General features: G+C 40.0%; 1 protein-coding gene across 4 annotated transcripts in view; it reads left to right on the top strand.

Annotated features, from left to right (window-relative positions):
- Positions 1-25190, top strand: part of LOC140326391 (major facilitator superfamily domain-containing protein 12-like) — a 209809-nt gene that overhangs the window by 5367 nt on the left and 179252 nt on the right. The gene's annotated exons all lie outside the window — the stretch shown is intronic.

The raw sequence follows: 25190 nt of genomic DNA, 5'->3' as shown, positions 1-25190 counted from the left end.
TAAATAGAGGTTGCAAATGACAGACAGAAACTGACAGTGACATACTGTGACATTCTATGGTACTCAAACCTTTTTTTTTTTTCAAATTGGAAAATTGGATTATACTTAAAACCACAAAACATTTACTACTTTTCTGAAAAAAAGAACCTGTTGATTACAGAAATCTAGTTGCAAAAGTTTTGTCATGTAATATTTGTGTAAATGCAGGTAAACATGTTTTAGTGTATTATTTTACTGAAAACTGATTTTTGTACATACACAATATAATAAATTTTTCTTGCAAATAGTTTTTTGGCTCATAAAAAGCAGGAGGTTCAGCCAAAGTAGCACTTGTCAGCCTAGATGGGTAAGGGAGAAGGAGGCATCTTCTTCAACCCTCCTACAAAACCTTCCAGCTCCCAAATATAATGGTGAATCACTAAATATAATATAATGTTTGACGTATACATGTACAAAAAAAACAACCTAGACCATGAGCCCTTATTGCTTCATGAGGCTTGTAAGGTAATATATCTAAATAGAGTTCAGCTATCGGCACAAGATAAAAATATCCATAAATGTAACATTTTATAGATTGTGGTCATATAAGTTTCAATCAAAGCAGTGGTTACCAATCACAACGTGTTTTGCCCTTAGGCTTTTTTCGAGGTATTGTAGAGACCTTTCATGTTTTTGTACTGTTTGCATTAGGGGCTGGCACCATTAAATTTAAAATTAAATAAGGGCACTTAGTAGGTGCTATTTCTTTGCATATCCAAAACTGTTGATTGCATGTTCAGCCTGCATATCCTTTTGGAGTTAGTATTATTCCTCTGTGAGAGCTGAGATCAGCAATGCATAGGCCTGTGCAAACTGAAATAATGAACCACCCTTTCTGCATTGACCTACCTGATCAGGTATACAGATGTCAGATTTCTGTCACTGGAAAAAAATATTTCAGAATTTTTTTCAGTGACAGGACAACGAATGTGCATTGTACACACACTGCCGTTATGTGGCACTCTATGTTTCTCTTTTTCACGGGAAAGTACAGAAGCTATTCCCAATCAGTTTTTCATTATGCTGCCACAGTGGATTGAAGATCTACCATGGGAGACCATTGTACACATGCTGGATTTTTGTCTGAGATGAGAAAGACCAATTGGTAATGTATGTAAAACTTATGGTATAACTTTATGTACTTATTTTATTGTGTAATGTTTTGTATTGTGTAATACTTTAGCTGTGGCCTAAAGCTTTTAATTGTTTAGGGAAATGTTTTTATGGCAGTACATGTACTGTCAACGATAAGTTTCCTTTGTCTTTTGCTTGCCCTTGCATTTGTCATAGAAACAATGGAGTTCCTCCTAGGGCTAGCCATTTTTTCTTTTTGGCCCAATCCCCGTCTTTCAGAAACGGCTGCCCTTTACTTTTTACATAGGCTGTTAGTCCTGCAGGAGGGGACAACATTTACAATGTAATCATGTAGTAGGACCAATCTTAAATGTGGATTAGTTTGTAAGTCATTGCTTTGCATCTGCTCTGTATTTTATGCCCCATTTGTGGAAATGGGGCATATGCTACATCTCCTCCTCCTGTGTCACTGGCTGTATCTGTCTGTCATTTGTAACCCCTCTGTAATGTACAGCGCTGCATAATATGTTGGCGCTATATAAATCCTTTTTTTTTAATAGAATGAGATGTCAATGGCAAACCTGCTAATTCTGATGTTCTCTGGCACATGCCAGTCAAGCTGCCATTGCAAAAAAATATGTCCGGCAAAAGTGAGAAAAGGTTGGAACAAATGATAACACTGCTGGGGGTTTAAAGGGCAGTTGTAGTAACATTGGAAGAAAAAAAAAAAAAAAAAAAAAATATATATATATATATATATATATATATATATATATATAATATAAATAAGAGGTGACCATTGTAGACAACTTTGAGAGACTTGTTGCTGCAGAGGCACACGCAGGATCCGGGTATCGGGTGAGTATAATATTCTAATTATTTTTTTTAACACATTTGTCATATAGGACGCACTAACTTTTCCCCCTCAGTTTTGGGGAAGAAAAAGTGCGTCTTATATGGCAAAAAATACGGTATTTCGTATTGGATTGGATACAGGAGTTTGTATTGAATCCAATACAAAATGTTTGAATGAGTTTCAGTTTGAATTTCCTGCACACGCGCCGACGTCATCGCGCACGCACGCAGGGAGAAGCCGTCCGTTTTTTTTTTTTCTCCGCCGGACGGCTTCTCGTTTCAGAGAGCATCCGGCGCTGGATCGAGAAGGACGTGGGACGATCAGCGGGACCAGGTAAGAAGCCGGCCGGCATCTTGTGTTCTGCCGGCCGGCATCTTGTGATCCGCTGGGCCGGCGGATCACAAGATGCCGGTCGGCTTCTTATCTGGTCCCGCTGGCACCCGACGCTGGAGAGGGAGATCGGCGGACGATGATCGATGGAGGACGACCCTGGATGAGCACAGGGGGACCAGGTAAGTGGGGATGTGAAAAATCTCGGGGTTAACCATCTTCGCAATTTTTTTTTGCCCGAGCGAAGGTCGGGCTTAACGGCAAGTAGGTTAAAATGTGTGTCTAATAAACAGTTTGTCAAGACGAATAAGTACAGAGAAATGGTCTGTGGTAAAAACTTAGAGTTGCCTTGCCCTACTGTCCACCTGTTGTTGCTGCTTTAATTTGCACTAAAGCAGGTGAAATTAAACAATCACCATTCTTCTTAGGGGGTCAATTGATATTCTATAATGTACATGAATTGGTGTTCCAGTGTGTTGGTTGAGTGTTCCCTTAACTTAATTAACCAAAAATTTGTTTGTAAACTGGATAATAGGACTTTAAAGGCCAAATCAGCAGATTCTTCTCTAATACTGTTTAAAAAATTCCAAAACTTGCTTTACTCTGAATCGAATTTTAAAATTCTTTACAAGAAGTTATATAAAAAAAAAATTATTTGTATCGCTTAGATTTCCTTCTGAAAACTCTCTTAATTGAGGTATATCAATCACTCTACACGTTTCACTGAGACTATCCGCTTCCTCAGGAGGAGGAGATCTACAATTTCAACAACAATTCATGTTACAAAACATTCATATATAGATAAAATATACATCAATTTACCATCAAGTTTATATAATTCGCCAATTACCCATTTTATCAACAAACAATCATGAAATAAACATAAAACAATCAATTTCAATACTTTGGGGACACGCATATTTATGTTAGGTGCGAGTTGTCAAGTACAGACATTTCTCTCACAGAATGGTATTTAGGATATGGCAGGACCAGACAAAAACCAGGGTAGCATGTTCATGATGCAGCTGGTATCAATCATGATTTGGACAAAGGAGTATATTAAATCAATCCATATATTCATCCTATTTTTATTTATTGTTTTTGTTTCAACATATTTGAAAGAACTGGAAATTATCTCAAATTGATTGTTATCTAGTTTGATTACCACATAGTTTGAAAATTAGGTATTTACATAGTTATTGCTCATTTAAAAAAATATTAATCTAAAAAATTAAATTATTAGTAGCAGGTATCCTAAATAAATTACTATCATGGTGGAATTTATCAACAGTGAATGTGCTTCATATTAGTTAATGAATTAAAAACTGGTTCAATCAGCCATAAAATCCAAAACGTTTGTGCTAAGATATGTCTCCCCTTGATTATTGGCCACCTTTGTAAATGCCTTAATTATATGCATTAACTTCTAGGTAAGGTTCAATCAATAGGTAAAACTGTAGGTATTTTTAAAAATATTGAGCTGTTAATCAACTCCTCAAAAAAGAGCCTAGAACAAACCCCCTAAATTGTTTGTAGTCTTGAATGTTGGATGTGGTCTTGATAATTTTTACTCTGAAGGGATCTGAGTTGTTGTTGTTCCAATAACTTCCACATGGGCTGCTAAAAAAATTATTAAAAAAAGTTTGCTTTATAAAAACCATTTTGTTTTGTTTGCCAGGGAGAAAGACCCAAATATTCCTTTTTTTTTGATTACAGCATCACATGTATCATATAATATTATCTGGCATTCATCCTATTATCCTTTTGCTAGATTAAATCTTAAGAACCGATCACTGTTACCATGTTCTTTTTAACAGTCAACATCTACTAGTAAACCTAATTGATGATAATCTTAGGCCTTGATACCTAATGCAATGCTTTATTTTCTACGACTAACAAACTACACATAAGTAACTTTGTAATGTTAAGTTCTTCCTTCTTTACATGTTGAAAATTAATTATCATCGTGATTGGTGTTGTTTTTCAAGGCACACTTTTAAAATGTGCCCCTTGGTACTAAAATATAGTTGTTTATACTTGTGTTTAACACAGTGATGTGTTCACCGTATTCTTCAGTACAATTGTCTCCATTCACCATATTCCTCAGTATTATTGAGTGCTGTTCTTGTCTTCACCACAGAACTGCTGCCTATTGTTATGATTTACTAATTTATTGTTGGTGATCTGGGATATTACTGATAAGTTTGTTGTTGTGGAGCATGTAACAATGATAAAAAAAAAAAGGGTGGGGGTACATGCACATGGCTGCGTGAGGACATGCTTCTCCACAGCTACTGCAAGTCCCCTAGGCAATGGGGGAGCACTCCCCAGAGCCTATTTGACCCTCAAAAGCAGGAAATTAGTGCATATTTCACCTTTGAAGTTACTTCTATGCTAGTGGGTGAAGGAACAGAAGGGGGCTAGATGGCAGCAATCTACATATGCTGTGGCAGCTCTGGCTCTAGCTTCTGGCAGAGGATGGCTTACCAGGGAGATCCCCCCTGCTGCTCTGACATAGGCTGCAGATCCATGGATTTGATGAGTAGCTCCCTTGTTCTGCTGGGTCAGTGAGATACCTGGGAAGGAATGGCACACTCCCTACCCACAAAAGCAGGCCTGGAGGTCAGGTCAGAGGTAGCTGAGCTCTGGAAGGTTGTCGGCGAAAGAATAGAGGAGGTGGAGAACATCACAGACCGAACACCGCCTGTTCATACAACTTCTGCTCAGCTGGCAGGATTATCTTGAAAATCGCAATCACTGCAGTAAAATCAGGATAAGGGGTCTTCTGGAAGCAGTTGCCCTGGCCGACCTACATGGTGCAATCACGACCCTTTTCAAAGCTATCTTCCAAAACCCTTCCAGTGTTCAACCCAGAAATTTGTTTAAGCCCGGTGGTAAGAAATTGAAGGTGGGTGGCAGCCCCTGTATTGTGACCCAACTCTTCAGTAACCACCTAAAAACCGCCAGGTGGTGCACCCAGCTAAAATTGGCTGGGGGGAAAACTCCCCTTTCTGAGACCTTCATTGAGATTGATTACGTACATCGGGAAATGGGCTCCAGATGCACCACACGTCCATGAGATGTGCTGTGCCGCATGCTATCCTACAACCAGAAGAAAGTAATTATGAGGGCTGCCCAAACGCAAGATACAGCTATCTTCCAGGAATTGGAAGTGGTTCTATACCAAGACCTCCCCCCCCAAAACTCTGGAGCAATGCAGAGCACTTTGACTGCTACTGGAGGAACTTTGCAGCCGTAACCCTATTTCAACTCCAGGCTACCAAAGATGGCAGATCAGCTGTACTCTAGCATCCACGCAACCTACTATGCATACACAATTGCTCCCAAGATTCTAGGTCTAAAGGGGTATGTATTTTGCCAGCTAACACTGTTACATGGTCATTGATAGATTTATTCCAGAACGAGGAGGGGAGAACACTATTTGTTAAGGGACATTGAATGGTTTTAAGGGTATGCTGGCAACATTGCATTTACTTTATAGCTTGTAGGAGCAGCTTGTGGTGAGACTGGATAAACTTAGAGAGGGTTCACTCCTCTTAGGAGTAGATTTTAAGTTTTCACCAGAGATGCTGGTAGACTCTACGTGAGAAACCTTCCGGGGGTGGCTGCTGAATAGTCAACAGTTTATGGATGTATAGAGAATGTTCCATCACTTGACTATATGTTTTTCTCCAGGTCCCATCAGTCCTACTCCAGAAACTATCATTTTAGGCTTGGACAAGCAGACCTGGTGAGGGTCATGGGGGTCCTCTATTGGTAACATCTAATTTTTAAGGTACTAACATACCTGGATATGGCATTGGCACATCCAGCACCCAAATAATTTCACCGGTACTTGGACTAATCCTTACCAAAAGATGTTGTAGTGGAAGAGCTGAATTTATCTGAATGCCACAGGGGTGTGACACTTTGATCGTATGGGAGGCCCATAAGCCAGTCATGAGAGGTATACTGATAAAACATGGGACTTGCCTTAAGCACTCCTGAATGCACGAAGTCTGTGAAATTTCGTTACAAATTCAAAAGCTGCAAGTGACTCATAAAAGATCCTTAAATCCCGACCAAGGCAAAAAGCTAGTAGCAACAAATGTAGCGGGTTCTTTGCTCACATGTTGAGAGAGTAAAGTAAATGCACTTTTGTTTCTTGTGAACTCAAAAGGTGGGAAGGTGTTTCAAAGTGGAGAAAACGTGGCGTCTTTCAGGCAGTTCTACAATAATCTATACAACTTATCAGATACCACTGGTGCCAACTCAACAAGACTAAGCTAGCCAATCTGACCAGTACTTGGCCAAGGCTCTAATCCTGGTACTACCTGTGAAGGATAGGGAAGCCTTGGATGCTCCCATATCTACTTGTTGTTCTTGGCAGCCATAGGTGTCACCCCCACAGGTAAGGCCCCTAGATCAGATGGTTTTACCCTTCCCTATTATGAACTCTTTGCTGAGGTCCTGGCTCCACGCTTCATAAATGCCCTAATTAGCATTGCTAAGAGGCGGTGCCTCCCCACTCTTAACCTTCAGCCATTCATCATGAATTCGCAAGGAAGGGAAGGACTCTTCTTCCCCTGCTGGTTACAGGCCAATCTCCCTGCTAAATTAGGACCTTTAAAGTGTTCTCCAAAATCCTAGCTGTAAAATTACAAAACGTTTTACACCATCTCATCCATTTTGACCAAATAGGGAAGCGAGAGATAACAATACATGAGTACTGAACTAACTCCAGGCGGCCAAATTTAGCTCCCTTCCCAACCTATTGCTATCAACAGACACGGAGAAGGGATTTGACAGGTTGAACTAGACCTTCATGCAGCAAACTTTGTCTTATGTGGCACTGGGCAGTCAAATGCTAGGTTAGATAGGCTGTTTGTATTGCAGCTCCTCCGCATTTGATAGGTACGATAGGTAACGGTATGAGGTGGAGATTATTATTAAAATTATTTATATAGCGCTAACATTATGCAGCGCTGTATGTTAAATAGGGGTTGCAAATGACAGACAGACACACAGTGACACAGAAGGAGGAGAGGACCCACTCTCCCTCCTAATATTCTTATGTTGGAAGACCTCTTATGCATGATCAGGACTAACAGGGACATTGGGGGCCTAACCTAGGGGGTAACCAACAGAAGGTACCTGCTTACATGATTTTTTGTCATTTCTGAACCAGTAATTTTCCCTCCCCCTACTCATGAAGGAAATGTGGGATTATGCTGTGATATCTAACTTTAAGATACATTTTTCTCAATCCAGCTGCCCTAGGTATATTGCTTCCGCAACTCTTAGCAGAACTGGCACTCCCCTCCCCCCTTCAGTGATAAGACAGTCATTAGATACTTGGGCACCTACATCCCAAATATACCACCTACATTTTCTCCCCTTGTTCTCAAAGGTATTCAAGGAACACAACCATTGTATTGGTTTGGTAGGATCAACGCTGTCAAAATGACTATACTCACTCCCAAAGTTCCTCTATCTATTCCAGGCCCTCCCAGTGTCTATAACTCGCCTGTACTTCCAATCGGCGAACTCAATAATATTCAAATTTATCAGGGGAAATGGAACTCCTAGAATTGGTAGATCCCTGCTCTTTTGACACATGGAGGGGTGTGTGTGTGTGTGTGTGTGTGTGTGTGTGTGTGTGTGTGTGTGTGTGTGGGGGGGGGTGGTGGTTGGCTATGCGTCCCTAATTTAAACCCATATTATGTTGGTGCTATATAAATACTCTGGGGCTCAAAAGTAATTAAACAATTTACTCAAAGGCTATTTCATGGGCTGCTGTGGGCAATTCCTTTGTTTGTCATTATCAATTAAGCAGAGAAAAGGCCTGGAGTTGGATTTGAAGAGAAGCACCCACCCTCCCATACAAACTAGACTACTGGCATTGCATGCATCTCACATTTTGTATGCTCCTTGCCACCTGTTAACAGTTATGCAAGGTCATTGACAGAATTTGAAACCATGTGCACTGATAACAGAGGCTTCATGCAAGCCCTGTCAGCCCTATATGGGCTACTGACTACCCCCCCCCCCCCCCCTTCAAGCTCCCTCCCGTCTTTTATGGGAATCTGGGAGAAAGAATTGGGAGTTTCCTTCTTACATTCACAAAATCCATTTCAGTATTTATCAGGAAATGGGGTACAAGATTCTGTCTATATAGTTCCGTACTCCTGAGAAGTTGCACTGCCCACTCCCAGGAATGGAATGGGGCTAGAGCCTGTATTCTTGTTCTGTGGAGGCAGGCTTCTCCCCAACCATTGCAATATGGTTGGCTAGGGTTAATGAGAATATGTGCATGGAAAACCTCACAGCTGACATAAAGGGCTTTGGTGAGAAATTCCCAATCACGTGGTTTTATTGGCAGGGGTTCCTCGATACTACAGAATAGAGGTGCCGCCTGGATTCCTCCCCCCCAATACAGTTTCTACCACTTGAATGTGTAATAAAAACTAATATTGCTTGATATGTATATTCTTCTATGTACATTTAAACCAACTTTGCTTGGTTGACTGTGTTCTAAACCACAATGTTACTAAAAAAAAAAAAAAGGCTGGAGTTTTTTTTTTTTTTTTTTTTTTTTTTTTTTTTTTCTCTATGGTATTGGGGAGATTATCCAATCCTGTAGGTTTTGGTTAACTTGTTTTGAATATTGGGTCCTTTAGTATATGCCGCAATTTAATGGCAAAGAAGTCTTTTATAGTTGAGTTTGTGGCCCCATGACTATTGATTAACTGTGTGTGAATATAAGTTATTGTTGCCTTGTCTCTACTCTTTTATCTAATTTATTTTATCTAATTCACTTCTTTCTCTAAGATGATTTGTAGCTGACTTTTTTATTATACGAAAAAAAATAGGAGGCTTGTTATGTTTTATAGACTGCTGGTAAGAAAATATTTTTATGTCCTTAATGATGGCAAGGTTATCGTTGAATCAGTTTTTTCCCCAGTTCCTTTTAGCAAAGTATAGGGGGTGGTATTTTTTGCCTTGGTACCCACCGATCCTTTGAATGCTTGCCAGTTCAACTTTGAGCTAAGAAAAATGTGTGTGTGTATATGTGTGTGTATGTATGTGTGTGTATATATATATATATATATATATATATATATATATATATATATATTTCATCTACCAACACATTGGAAGATAAGAAAAAAAAAACTATGAATGTTTCAGGGCAATTCTTGGAAACTTCAGTGTGTGGCGTGATATGGAGGGGGATTTGCCTTGCAGCAAGCACACGGAGAAGTTTGTTGTCGATTGTAAGTCGTATTATTTTGCTCCTAAAACCAAAAGTCTTCCTTCAGCACACATGAAAACAAAAATAAAAGGCAGCTTACATCAGCTGGAATCGCCTGGGGGCAGAGTCCTCATTCCTCATACACATTTTCCACAGAGACTTGTTTGCAGCCTACCTGCTGATATTTCCATTTCCTCTTCCATGTTAGCACATATTTCCTTATACAGGAGACCTTACTTCCCATTCCAGAGTCAAGCCCCCTTAAATTTACTAAAACACTGCAACCCTTTGCAGAGTTACTTTCCACCATCCTTGACTATTTTCACCAGTGCACACCATGGTTTTAAAGTGCACATGCTCCAATTCCTGGAAAATTATATTCCCCATCCAGGACCAATAAGTGCTGTCCTGTACAGGAGGCAAATACAAAAAGAGTTATGTACAGTGTAAATGATCTGAGGTGCCCAGATGTCAGCTCTGCCAATGGACTCTGAACCTTATTTGTACATACAGTACTTGTATTATCAAGTGTGTAAATTTACCCCATTGTCTGGTCAGACCACCACACTTTCACAATAACCGTTGTCAAATACCAAGTGAGGAGCTAATAAATTATCTCTCTTTAAAAAGATCACCCCAATACAATTGGGGCAACCCCAGCCAGTCTGCAGGCCCAAATTTTGTAGACCACAGGGCAGGGAGAGTCAGTCTACCATGACACCAGAGAGGCCTGTGTGCATGGGGGTTACTTCTGTATACTCCTCTGACCCTTGCACCAGTAGTTTAGATCTACTTGACCCTTTCACTGTGTAAATTACCTACTGTTAACAATCGAAAATCTGTCCTTCGATAATCCGGATCCTTCAGTTTCCCGGCATGAATTTCAGATCTCATTCTCACAACAGGGACTGCAGTACACTGGCGTCTAATGTTTTCATGGCGTTGTTCTGCAGAAACAGCTGTTTCCTGTTACAGCTGGTCTTTCCTGCTACACTAAATACACAATGAGACGTCCCTGCTGCCTGCTCTCTGGAACTGTGCCAGATGTCCACGGCTGCTGCAAGAGGAAGGCTGGCCTGTGTGTGGAGGTATTTTCAAAAATCCGGCGCACCTCGGGTCCGGAGGTTGCCAGGTTTTTGATTGTCAACTGTACCCGATTAGGCCATGCCACTTTTCTACACAAATTGACAACACTCACAGTTCACTGCTTGAGTGTGTGTGTGTGTTTGTGCTGCGTCATATCTCCCTTCAGAATTTTCAGGGTGGCGTAGTCCAGCTCCCAGCATATATGGGCTTGGGAAAAATTGTCCTTTAATGCCTGGGACATCCCTATCTTAGCGGAACTGACTGTTTCTCAACATGACTCTGGGTTGCTAAAATACAGCAGCTTTGTGTCATTTGCCATCATTGCCCATGTTAAACTGGTTTGACAATTTTATAAAAGATCTTAAAAAGAATGACACATTAACAAGGATAGCTCTAGAATTGTTCCCCTGAAGACAAACAAAATGTATCCCAAATATGCAATTGCAGCCAAAACACCAGTTCACCTTTTCCCCACTTTCTTTGTAACCCATCCTGCCAAAACTAAAAAATCAAAATAACAGTGCAAAGAAAATGTCACTTACAAAATTCACATGTACTCTCTTAATACAGTTAGGTCCATAAATATTTGGACAGGACAACTTTTTTCCAATTTTGGTTCTGTACATTACCACAATTAATTTTAAATGAAACAACTTAAATGCAGTTGAACTGCAGACTTTCAGCTTTAACTCAGTGGGTTGAACAAAAAAATTGCATAAAAATGTGAGGAACTAAAGCCTTGAAATCGCTTGATTTCAGGTGCTCAAACGTAATTGGACAATTGACTCCAAGGCTATTTCATGGGCTGCTGTTGGCAATTCCTTTGGTATGTCATTATCAATTAAGCAGATAAAAGGCCTGGAGTTGATTTGAGGGGAAGGGTGCTTGTATGTGGAACATTTTGCTGTAAACCGATAAACATGCGGTCAAAGGAGCTCTCTATGCAGGTGAAACAAGCCATCCTTAAGCTGCAAAAACAGAAAAAACCCATCGGAGAAATTGCTACGATATTAGGAGTGGCAAAATGTACCAAACTAGATCATGAGAAAGAAATAAAGCACTGGTGAACTCGGCAACGCCAAACCTGGATGTCCAGGGTAGACAACATTAGTGGATGATCGCAGAATCATTTCCATGGTGAAGAGAAACCCCTTCACAACAGCCAACCAAGTGAACAACACTCCTGGAAGTAGGCATATCGATATCCAAGTCTACCATAAAGAGAGGCCTGCATGAAAGTAAATACAGGGGTGCACTGCAAGGTGTAAGCCACTCATAAGCCTCAAGAATAGAAAGGCTAGATTGGACTTTGCTTAAAAACACCTAAACAAAGTCAGCACAGTTCTGGAAAAACATTCTTTGGACAGATGAAACCAAGATACGCCTTTACCAGAATGATGGCAAGAAAAAATTATGGAGAAGGCGTGGAACAGCTCATGAGCCAAAGCATACCACATTGTCTGTGAAACATGGCGAAGGCAGTGTGATGGCTTGGGTGTGCATGGCTGCCAGTGGCACTGGGACACTAGTGTTTATCGATGATGTGACACAGGACAGAAACAGTCAAATGAATTCGGAGGTGTTTAGAGACATGCTGTGTGCTTAAATCCAGCTAAATGCAGTCAAATTGATTGGGAGGCGTTTCATAATACAGATGGACAATGACCCAAAACATACAGCCAAAGCAACCCAGGAGTTTATTAAAGCAAAGAAGTGGAATATTCTTGAATGGTCACCTGATCTGAACCCAATTGAGCATGCATTTCACTTGTTGAAGACTAAACTTCGGATAGAAAGGCCCAGCAACTGAAACCCAACATCCGGTGATGTCAGTGAGTTCAAGACTACAGGCTGTCATTGCCAGCAAAGGGTTTTCAACTAAGTATTAGAAATGAACATTTTAATTTCAGCTTTCTAATTTGTCCAATTACTTTTGAACCCCTGAAATGAAGTGATTGTGTAAAAAAAGGCTTTAGTTCCTCACATTTTTATGCAATCTTTTTGTTCAACCCACTGAATTAAAGCTGAAAGCCTGCAGTTAACTGCATCTGAGGTGTTTCATTTAAAACTAATTGTGGTCATGTACAGAACCAAAAAGTTGTCTCTGTCCAAATATTTATGGACCTAACTATCTCGGAGGTAATGTAATAATAAAGTAGTATAACCTAACAATGTCAACCATATAGTGAATGGACTCAACCTGGAATTTTTTTCTTATTTTTTTGATGGCGAATACTACTAAAATTAGGGGGATGTGAAGGGGTGGAAGGAAGGGGAGAGGGAAGACAGACACTTGATCAGAGAAAAATTAGTTAGCTAAACTCATAATGCACAAGGAAAAAGATAACCTTGAATGACAGGGATATAAGGATCCAAATCTAACATTGGTCAACAAACATTTTGTTGCCAAATAGATTAGTCATTTTAGGTTATGTTTGATGCATCGATTCCAAATATAGTATTGGTTTTGCTAGATTGGCTCTAGGTTTTGAAATATTAATCTCATAGAAAACTAATGAAAAATGAAAATTAGGCAAAATTAAACTACATAGTTCCTTAGTAGGTTAGGTTGAAAAAAGACCATAAGTCTATCAAGTTCAACCACTAGGTGTTTAGGGAAATAAACATATCCCAGATATAAAACCCTATAAGACATAGATGGTCCAGAGGAAGGTAAAAAAAACTCCCTGGTAAAATTTGCTTCAACGGGAAAAAAAATCCTTCCTGATTCCATGAGGCAATCGGATGTCTTATCTTTACTTAAAATAACCTTTACATAATAACCAGTTTTAATCTTCTAGAAAAACATCCAGCTTTTTCCTAAAGCAATTTAATTCCTGAGGGAGCTGATTGCACTTTTTTTGCAGACCTTACAGTGAAGAATCCCTTCCTTATCCGGAGCTTAAACCTTTTTTTCCTTCAGGTGCAAAAAGTGCCCTCTTCTTTGTAATGATCTCAAAGTGAACACTTGGAAGGATAATTCTCTATATGGACCATTTATTTATTTATACAGGGTGATCATATTCCCCCTTAAATGTCTCTTAAGGGAGAATAGATTTAGTTCAGCTAATCTCTCCTCATTGCTTAGCTTCTCCATTCCTTTTGTTAGTTTAGTAGCCTTTCTCTGCACTCTCTCCAAATCCACAATGTCCTTTTTGTGAACTGGTGCCCAAAACTGGACTGCAAATTCCAGATGTGGTCTAACCAATGCTTTGTATAGGGACAGGATTATGTCTCCATCTTTGCTAGATATCCCTACTTAAAATTAATTAATTAAATTTTTGAAATACTTAATCTCAATATATTCTATATTTAGTATATTTACAGAACTAATCACAAAGAAGTAATGGAAAAACTCCTTTTGTATGATTTCGTTTTAATCTAATAATCAGGACAATCACGTTAAAGGCTCCAGCTGTAGTCATGTGTCTATCCCCTCTGCTCTGATACCTTTCTTCCATCAACTTTATATCTTGATGGAACCTCTTACCTTGTTCCTCATTAAAATCACCAAGGTTTTTTGTAAATTTTGACAAATTTTTATGGCGATTAGTGTACCTTTATGCTCATAGTAGCACCCAAATTTTTAACGTTTAAGAGCAAGTTTTGTAGCAGTTCTTCATCATAATGTGCTTTATGGTTACCTAAGAAGTACTTGACAACCATGACATAGCTGTGCCAGGCAGAAGCTTCAGTATCTGTCATGTAACTTGTGAAATTTGAATCATTTATCAGTTTCCAAATCTGGGGTCCATCAAAGATTCCTGCTTTTAATTTTTCAGTACTAAATCCAGGGAAGAATATACAAATGTATTTGGATCAAACGCCGTCCTTGTTCAGAGCTCTAACAAATAAATTGCTTCATTAATCCAAACTTTGTGTAGTAGAGGGAGAATGATTTTTTTTTTTTTTCTTTGTCAACCATTGGCTCAATATTGATGTTCACTGGACCTTTTTTCATGTTTTTTCCCTTGGAAGCCATTTACATTTTTTTCCTGTGATCCTGCTTTGTTCTACTATCTCAGAAGCAGATGAAACATGGGAACTTTGTTTTTTGTTTGTTGTCCAAGTGGGAAGTTCACCATTTTTAAATCAACACATATGGACCATTGGTGTTCATGATAGTAAAGCTTTTGTAAGACCATTTTGATATTTTCATATTCTTCTTTAAGTTTTGTTGAGTGACCAATTGGAATTGTTGCATAGCAGTTGCCATTATGCAGAAAAACAGATTTCAAACTTTGAGTGGAACGGTCTATGAAAAGCTGAAAGTCTTCTGCTTGGTATTCTGGTAATCCCATATGGGATAGAAGTCCAGGGATGTTACAACAGTACATGAAGTCTCAATTTTCACTTAAATATGGTAGGAGTGTCACCTCTCTTGTCCCATAAACTGTTATTTTAACTCCTGGTTTCAGACAGTGCTTTTCTTTTAGCCTGGATGCTAAAAGTTCAGATGCTTGTTTTTGACAGACATAGGTTACGTATTAAATCATTGAGCTCTTCTTGGGAGAACAGCTGGTTGGATGAAACACTTCCTTCATATTTACTTCCACTGCTAACTCCTAGATTACACTCCAAACCCTGTATACCCCCCATGTCAGATACAGGAATATCAGGGGAGTGTACTGAAAACTGTTATGGGAACATTAGCAACATACGCACAGGTCATCTTGCTGATTCCAAATCGGGGTACTCCCACTTGTTTATCTTGTAATGATTGAAACCTTTTACATTCAAAGCACAACAGTAACAATCATCATTTGGTACACCAAATCCTAAATTTTTCAGTTTTCCATTTTTCTACTGACATAGACACACTCTACACAAGTTTTGCATACCATGCTTATCTTGGTCCCCCAGTTTAATACCAAAATATGCAAGATATGCTTGTTTCACAAATTCTGTAATGTTTTTGCTGAGAATATTCACCACAAATGTAGCAAAATATGTTGGGGTCATTTTAAACAACTTTTTGAAAAAAAGAAAATGTGTTAATAAAGATAAGGCAAACGAAAGTTTCATGAAAATAATGCCACATTTAATGTGTAAAAAAATATTGATAATATGCTGTGTTAACATTTTTGTTGGTAAAATCCTCTCTTCCGATTCTTTTATCACAAGAACTAGAGCCAATTCAATGAAACTGATGTAATTTCTGGATGCAGACCTGAAATACACTAAATATAATAAAATCCTTGGCAAGTGGAAATTTTTTCTTTTCTTGAGCTGTGTAATTAATGGTATACTTGTGCTGTCATCATGTAATAAGGTGATTCAAGGCATAAGGTCCAGTAAAACCATCTCCCATTTGTAATATCCTCAGTGTCTCTAAGAGAAGCTGTTAGGTCTTCTATCAGGTACAGCTCATTTACACGGGTAAACCATTGGGCAATACTAGAGTTTCCCGGTTGATGCCACGTTGCGGTGATACTGTCACAGATCAGCAGCACTGCTGATCTGGTACTTGTTGTCCTCCTAATAGTGTCTGATTTGCAGCAGCTGTTCCCACCTTGCTCTAGCTGCTCTGCACCTAGGGACGTTGCTGAGCCATTTCTACCAGTTGATTCTCACTTGTCCTTCTAGTCCCCGCCCAGCTAGCCTGTCAGACTCCCTATATATGCTGGGCTCAGTCACACCTATTGCCTCAGCAATAGGCATTACTACCCGAGGTTCCTACGAGTATTCAGTTTCCAGTCCTGGTTTCTGACCTTGGCTTGTCCTGACCGTGCTTGGTCTCTGCCTGCCCTGACCCGGTCCTCTTTTCGGTTTTTGAATTTGCCTGTCAACTTTGTACTGTGCCTTGGTTATCTCCAACTGTCAGCTGCTACCTGCATGGGTGAGTCTGAGGGCCGCAACCTGGATGCCATTCGCAGCAAAGCCCAACACCCCTTGCGGGGTGCTCTGATCACCTATATATCACCTCGGCTAACGTGCTGGTAGCACAGAGGGTCCACCTCCGGTCTAGGGTCTTGTTCGTGACAGATACATGCTCTCGCAGCATCATTTACCCTTATCAAAAGGGTTCTGGGATAAACCTTTCTTGGAATAGAGGTGAGATGTAAAAGAAGAAATCCCGCCTGAAAAGGTATCTGGTAATCTGGATACCTAGAGAGGAGACCATGCATCGTCTCCTTAACCCCCCTAGCGGTATTCCCGAGTGTGACTCGGGGTGGGAAAAATTGCAAAAAGCGGTAATCCCGAGTCACACTCGGGGTACCTTTTGGGGGTTCCTCTTACCTTATACCCGATCTCACGATCCCGCTGTGATGGCGGGGCGCTTCTCCGTCGGGGGGCGTGGCCGGGAGGGAAATTAAAAAGCAGATTACGGAGTAATTTGCTTTTAAATACCGCCCGGGTCCCCACCACCCGATGCACACATCTGCAGTTAGATGCGATGCACCATGCAGGATTTCTGCTTGGTGCATCGCATCTAACTGCAGATGCGATCACCAATAGTAAATCCAGAGGGTGATGCCAGCGGCGATTTCCCGCTGGCAGCACCCCCTGAATCTACTCCCGCTGCTGTCCTGCTCGCATCTCCCGGAGGCTGATCTCCGGGTGATGTGAGCAGCGGGGACATTGCCTACCGCATGACCCGGAGATCAGCCTCCGGGAGTCGGGGATGTCCCCGCTGCTCACTCTCCTGCTCGCATCACCCGGAGATCAGCCTCCGGGAGATGCGAGCTGGGGAATGAGCAGGGCGGGGACATCCCCACCGCATCACTCGGCAAGATGTGTGACATCTTCCGGGTGATGCGGTGGAGTGATGGATTCTGGGGGCGGGAAATTTAAAAGCAGATTACTATGAACCCTCGGGCAATCCCAGAAAATATGCAAGATAGTGCCTCTGTGTCGATTTATAGCTAATGTCTGAGACATTGGAAACCTAAATCCTTAACGGACCAGCACTCGCGTGACTCGTGGGTAAAAAATACGTGCAAAAAGTAATCCTGAGTCACACTCGAGGTCCCTAAAAACAAAAAAACCCACTTACCTTGTTCCTTTGGTGTCCCCTGGCGTCCTGCTTGTTTATCCAGGTCCTCGGGACATGTCCTTCTTCAATCTTTTCCTGGCTACTGCAGAGACAGTCTCCGTGGTTTCCCGGTGACGTCGGTGCATGCGTCAGTTCATGAGGCGCTGCAAGAAATTCAAATAATTTTGTATTGGATTTAATTTAAAATAACTGTATTGAGTACAATACAAAAATCATATAATATATATATTAAAATACATGTTACTGTACAGTTATATTACAGGTTTCACTATTTTTTTCAATATGTTTTTGTTTTTTTTTATTTAAAGCTTTATTCAAATTTATTAAATATTGGACACATTTCGGTGAGTTATGCCTAAGAATTATAAGCCTACAATGTAAAATAAATTTCCCTACAAAAAAATGTAACGCTTTTTGCGTGAAAAAACAGACCGAATTGGAACGCTAGGGGGCCTAAAGTAAGAATTATTCTCAAGTTTTGAAAATACAATGTTGGAATTTTAATTGGGAGCGATCACATAGTGGAGTTTTGGTAGTAACACCATCCTATTGGTATTACTATGTCCAAACCAGGAGAGCACTTTAATATTCCATTGGGATAAGTCTCATTTAAAATCCCCGACGAATAAAATTTAAAGGGTACAATCCAGCGAGATCACTGCAGATATAAACACCCAGATATTTAATTTTTTTCATGACCGGCGGAAAGGAAGGTGTTTTTCAGGTCCTGCATAAGGCTTCGGAGGAAATATATTTAAAGCTTCTGATTTCTGGTAATAAACCTAAAGTTTGATAACTAACCATAATATTCCAATTCCTTCAAAAAGTTTGAAAGTGATGTAATTGGATTGAACATATCACCAAGACCACTATGGCATAAAGTTTGTTCATTAAAATTCCAGTCCACCCTGTTGTGAAAAGGTCGGCGATTTTCGATTATTAAATTGGCATATAACTCCTAGAATACGTTGGAGATGTCTCTTAGGAGATGGTGTATTTTCCCCCCTAAATCACAATTTGGGGACATACATCTATGCTCGTTTAGCTCTCTAAACATTAGCTAGAGATCTGCTACATTTATTCCTGAATTCAAAGAAATTAAGTGCCTACACTTTGATAGGGTAGCTTTAGCCCCCACAAAGCACAGGGTCTACAACTGTTCCTGGGCTTGTAATTGAATTTCAACATCCCTCGTCCCAACTTGTTTGTGTCGTTTCTAGAACATAAATGTCCTGTAAATGGTTTTTCAATTTGAGCTGCCTTCTCTCTTTTAAGGCGAGCACCGTATTTGAGCAAAAAGCCTCTAACAAATAGCATGTGGGCCGCCCAGACCATTGCTGGGTGTGAAACAGAAGCACTATTTTCACGGCTGAAACTGCTGGGTCTCAAGTAAACTTTCATTAGATTTCCAAAATGTATCACCCCCTCCGACCATTTCTGTTAAACATAGGGAGACATGAATGGAAGCATGGTCACAAAGGATGATGGTATCAATACCAGAATTCTCAGACAAAGTTCTACATGGCATATTGGAAACATATCTATCTGTGAATATACCTTGTGGACTGGACTGTTGAATAAAAAGTATAGTCTCGGGTGGTTGGATGTTGAATATTGCCATATGTCACAAAGTTGATATTCATGGAATAACTTTCGCGTTTTCTTGCGTATTGCCCCTGCCATTGGAATTGCCTGAGGGATCTTCCAAGGAAACCTTAAAGTCCCCCCCCCCACCCCCCAATCGAGACTCCTTCAGTACACTCAAACAAGTTGTGAAGAACCTTTTGCAAAAATTCCAATTGGTTCATGTTTGGGTCATAAATATTGGCCATAGTCGCCAGTTTAGAACCTTTAGGAAAGAGGAACCTCCCTTCAGGGTTGGAGCTTACACCTTTAAATTGCCAAGCTACATGTTTTGATATAGGAATGCTTACTCCCCTGGATCTACAGTTTGTAACGGCTCCATGGTAAACCCACTGATACATTTTTGAGATTGGCAGATCATAACTATCAGATCTGAAATTAGTTTCTTGTAGAAAGGCCATCATTGCTTTCTGCCTATGCAAATCTCGAAGTAGAGCCGTTCTTTTTTCTGGTATGTTTAGGCCTTTTACATTAAGGGAGATCACCTATGTGCACAGCATTATATTTTGTAAGGGAAGTCACACTCCATCACGTACCCAGGTAATAGATCAGGTAATGGGCTTGTTTTAGGGGAGGGTCACAAGGTCAGGGTAAAAAAAAAGGTAGGGGTAGCCACAAGTGCCTAAACCTTTTAAGGTCTTTCTACGTGGGGGAAGTTAGAACGCTATGGCACTAGGGCAGGGCTCCACCACATACACTTCTGGTGTATATTTAACAGATGGAGAGGCTTCTGGAGCAGAAAGAAAAAGGGGAGGAAAAGTCCAAAGTCCAGTCATGTTTAGCATGGGGCCAAGTAGTCTACCCTCAAATATGCTTCCAGAAGGTACCATGCAAGCAAGCTTTTGGGCAGGGGCCTTTATGGAAGAGCATAGGTCTTGCAGGAAATCTGGCTCTGGGTAAATTGTAAGGTGGTTTGTGCTGTTAATCTAAAGATAATTAGTAGAGATCACAAACTCTACACAAGCTGGAGTCTAAACAGGGTTCATGGAAGATGGCTTATTTTCAATAGATGTTTGTTTTTTTGTTTTTTTTATCCCTAAGGAATCTAAATACAGATATTGTATACAATCACAAATGTAAAAGATTCCAAAAAACAAAGAAAAAAGGGGGAGGGAGTCACCATGAACAAACAATTATATAATATAAGGCTAGGGTACATAAAAAGTTAATGATATAGCAATTTGTTAATAACCTGTATCGACCTACAACCAATCGAAAATGTCCAAAGGAACACTGTTATCAGGTTGCAAAGACCAACCTATTAAGATTAGGCATGGAATGTTGGCGCCATGGTTCCCAAACCTGCGTGAATTTCTGATGAGAATCATTCCTTGTACTCGACAACTTTTCATTTATACACATATTGTCAACTTTAAGTTTGACTTCATGAAAAGGAATAAATTGTTTCTTCAAACAATTCACTATAGCTTGCTTAGCTGCAATAAGAATATAGGTACAAAGCCTAAATTTAAAGAGTGGAAAGGTTCATTGGTTTAAAATGTAGCAATGCCAGCCAAGGGTCTCTTGATAAGTGTGTTGAGGAACAGTTCGCTTAACAATCTGAAGATCCTCCCCCCAGAATCTGACTGCAAAAGAACAATTTCGCCAAATATGCATAACTGACCCCAGCTCTTGGCAACTTCCAAAACGATATCCAGAACCATTTGTGTTACTGTATTTTAAATGTATTTTGCTGGAACCATATAACACCTAGTCAGTACTTTATATGCCGATTCTACAGTTGCAATATTAATGGAGTAAGACTTCAATTTGGACCACATACGGCACAAATCTTATCCGATTAAGAACTGTAAACATCTTTCTCCCAGCTTATTATGTATTGATGTCTAGGGGAATTCAATTTATTTCAGTATAAATTATAAAGATTAGTTTCAGTGAAATTGGGCCCGAAGGTAAATATGCTCCAAAACAGATAACTGTAGAGGGATAACTCCCTGGCCAATTAGAGATTTTATCCAGTGTCTAAGCTGGAGATACCTGAAATACACTCTACCTGGAACCTCATACAAATCTTTGATTTGTTCCCAACCTAATATGTCAGTTCTGCCAAATCGAGAATACACTATAGTAAAATAATGGGGAAACCCACCACGCAATGCTTTAGGTGACTCATGACCTGGGAGAAATAACCGGTTATTTTGTATAGGGAGCAAAGGTAAAAATGAGGACATCTGATGACTCGAGTTTTGTACATTATCCCACACAGATAAAATGTGTCTAAGATGAGGGCTCATGTGTGGGGAGCGTAGCCTAGCTGGAAGCCAGGGGAACGTTTCAATATCAAGAGGAGTACATAATGTTGCTTTCAGTTGAACCGATTGAGGGGCTTTAGTCCCTGCATACATAGATGTTATAAGGGCTATATATTACGCCTAATGATATTTCACAAAACCTGGAGTTCCCAAACCGCTATGCTTCTTATGTATAAACATCCATTTTTGCGAGATTCTTGGTTTCTTGCTACCCCATATAAAGGCAGGGACTGTTGGAATGTGCGTAAACATTTAGGTGAAATTCTGACGGGGAGAGTCCAATACACATACAATACCATTGGTAGTATAGTCATTTTTATACATCCATAATTAATGTAAGTGCATCCATTAAATAATTTGTGTCCTTAAACACAGAAACAAGAGTTGAAAATTAGCACTGTTCAGTTTATCATATGTATCAGTCAAACTAATGCCCAAATATTCCAACTTTTGAGGAACCCAGGTAAATCGAAACAAGTATATAATTGTGTCCACCAAGTGCTGTGATAGAGTAACAGTAGGAGCTGTGGACTTGCGTTTATTAAGTTGCAAACCCAAAATACATGCCAAACTACGTAGTAGTGAGCAGAATATCATCTGCAAACAGATTTAGTTTGTAGACTTGATTGTCAATCTCTAGTCCATGAAAATTGGAATTGCATCTGATCAGTTGACCAAGCTGTTCAAGTGCCAAAACAAAAATGGCCAAAGAGGACACCCTTTACGGGTACCTCTTTAGATAGGAAATGTAGGGGAATAGTATGACATGTATGGGACTCTCGCATCCCAGGCACAATACAGTGCTCCCATCCATGACATAAATTGAGTTTAAAATCCCCATTTAGACAAAACATAAAACAGATAGTCCCAGGATAGTGGGTCAAACGCTTTATGAATGTCTAATGACAACAGTTTACTGGGGGATTTTACGCTGTTGTATCAAGTGAATTAGACTAATTTATTTTCTGTGTACTGTTAGGGGGCTTGCCTACCAGGGACAAAACCAACCTAATCATTGTAAATCAATAAACTAAGAAATCTGTTTAATCTTTGTCAGGATTTTAATGTCCACATTCAACAGTGATATTGGACGGTAGTTGTGTACACCCAGGCTATCCTTACCTGGCTTTGGGAGCATAGTAATATGGGCCAAAAGGAAAGTATATGTCCCATTGGGGTTTTGTTTCAAATAATTAAAATAATTCACTAAATGGAGAGCTAGTACTTTCTGGATTTTTTATAATACAAAGCAGAGTATCTATAAGGACCTGGTGATTTTATTTGATTTAGGAGACTTAATAGCCAAGTGTCTCCGTCAGTATTACATCCACTTCCATTTTTTCCATCATACCTCTAGTAAAGGTAGGACGTTTTATTTATATAAATAGCTTATCAGCCAGGGAGGATTGAAAGCCCGCAGGAGACTCATAACATTTTGAAAGCACCTCTCTAAACCGGTTCACTATGTTAAGTGGGTTGCCCGACATGCTGTCATTTGGCATTCGTACTGCAAACCCATTAGAGGTATGCATGTTAGCCAATTTTGCCAGCATAATTGAAGTCGCTGCCTCCTGGGAGGATTGCATTGAGGTGGAGGACATATCAAGTTTAGTGTTATGCACTAAGTTAGAATCCCCCATCGTAAATAATGTCCCTTTCAAATGTTGTCTCATTACCATCAAATGACCAAAAAATTTGGTCTGATGATGGTTCGGGGCATATTAATTGACCACTGTAATTTCAGTATCAAATATTTGTGCTTGTAGTATTAGCTAAGGACCTGTCGGGCCTTGAATTTCTCTTTCACAGATAAGGGGGAATTTTTATGAAATAAATACAGAAATACAGAAACACCCCTTTTCTTTGCCTGAAAGGTAGCATGGTATGCCTGAGGATAAAACCTGCAAATGCAGAAAAACGGCATGCCCAAAAGCAAGGCACTAATGGGGGTACGCCAGGCCAACCCGAGCATGAGCTGCTTACCCAGATGTTCACATAATAAAGAAATGGATAATCAACTGCCTAAATCAGTAGTAGTTACATACCAAAACTGAGGTGTGATGTTAACAAGACAACCCATTGTAGTAAGTGTAATCAGTTTTTGTTAATTAGTCCGATTGAACACATAATTACTTAGGTGCAACATATTAGGGATCGCTGTGGCTGGGCGTTTGGAGTAATTCGCCTTCTGGGGTGATGAACGCTTCTTGCGGTGCTTAATTTTCGAAACCAGTGATGTCCTAGATGCATGTTTGAAATCATGGAGAGGACTTTGCATACGAACAGTACGCGGAGCTTGCAGTTTCAAATAGTTCAACAGTTTCAGTGTTGCGATAGTACGGGTCTGTCCCATGTATTCAAAATAAAAATTAAATGGGAAAACCCCATTTATACTTGATACCCAAATCCTCTAGCCTTAATGCTTTTCTCTTCTGTATAGATCCGCATAAATTTGGTATACATGTGACTGAAACAAGGTCTTTTTTTATTCAAGATGTCTCTCATTATGGCCTCCTTAGCTTTGTAGTATGTAAACTTAATAATATCCTCCCTCGGAGGACCCTCTTGTTTCTTGGGATCCAAGCGATCCACAGATAAACTCTGGAAGAATATCTTAAGAGCAGGGCTGTAACAAAAGAGGGTAAGTCCATAATACTTTCAGGTAGGCCTCTGATTCTTAAGTTACCTCTGCGATGGCGATTTTCCAGGTTCTCCAAATGAAGCATAGCCTCTCTTAGATCCGATTGAAGTGTGGATATATCATGATCAAGCGAATCGATAACTGTTATCGCAACGTCTATTTTGGTTTCAAGATCATTCATTCGTGATCCAAGTTCCCGGATCTCCCTGGTAAGATTCTGAAATAATTTATAATTTATCCTAGCCAGCGTAAGTTCCACCTGCAAAAGCTGCTTAAATTTCTCCAGAATGTTGGCATCCCTGCATATAGAGCTTGGCACTAGGCATGGATAGAGAAGATTCATCTTTGGAGTTCTCCTCTAGAAAGACCAGAGGATCCAGAGAGTGAATTACAGGCCTCATCTGGAAGCATGTGATCCACCATTTTGCTTGCCTGTTTAGACTGAGGAGTGGAGGCCGCGTTTGCTACAGCGCAGCTGTGGATGACTTCCCCATGAGGAACCAGCATGTTCAGGAATGCATAAGCTGCCAAGTGATCTTCATGAAGTCCCTCGGTAAGCAATGCTTATGCTGGCTACACGCTCGGGAATCGGAGAGCCAGGTTAGTACGCGACTATCTCCGTTGGCTGCTCACTAGCGCCCCCGGAAGGTAGCTTTTAAAAAACATTCTCTGAGAAATTTTGAAAGATCTGCAAGGAACTTATATAAATATTAATTGTTTCCTAATTAATGTACAGTGCTGTGTAATTTATTGGCACTTTATAAATACTGTTTATTAATAGAAATATTGTCCGCTTCCCTGCTCAGTTTGTACATGTCTGCGCACTTGCAAAACATTTTTGATGTGAATATGACTTCTTAAGCAGCAAAAACAAATGCCCTAATGCTATGCTAACAATTTACACAAATCCTTTTTTATTTGAATGTGTTTAAATGTAGGTGTTATAATATCCATTAGACACCTTTCGATGTTAAAACATGTAAATTATGTATTTT

Source organism: Pyxicephalus adspersus, chromosome 3 (genome assembly GCF_032062135.1).
Source record: "Pyxicephalus adspersus chromosome 3, UCB_Pads_2.0, whole genome shotgun sequence".
Classification (NCBI taxonomy): Eukaryota; Metazoa; Chordata; class Amphibia; order Anura; family Pyxicephalidae; genus Pyxicephalus; species Pyxicephalus adspersus.
This window is presented reverse-complemented; position numbering and strand designations above follow the sequence as displayed.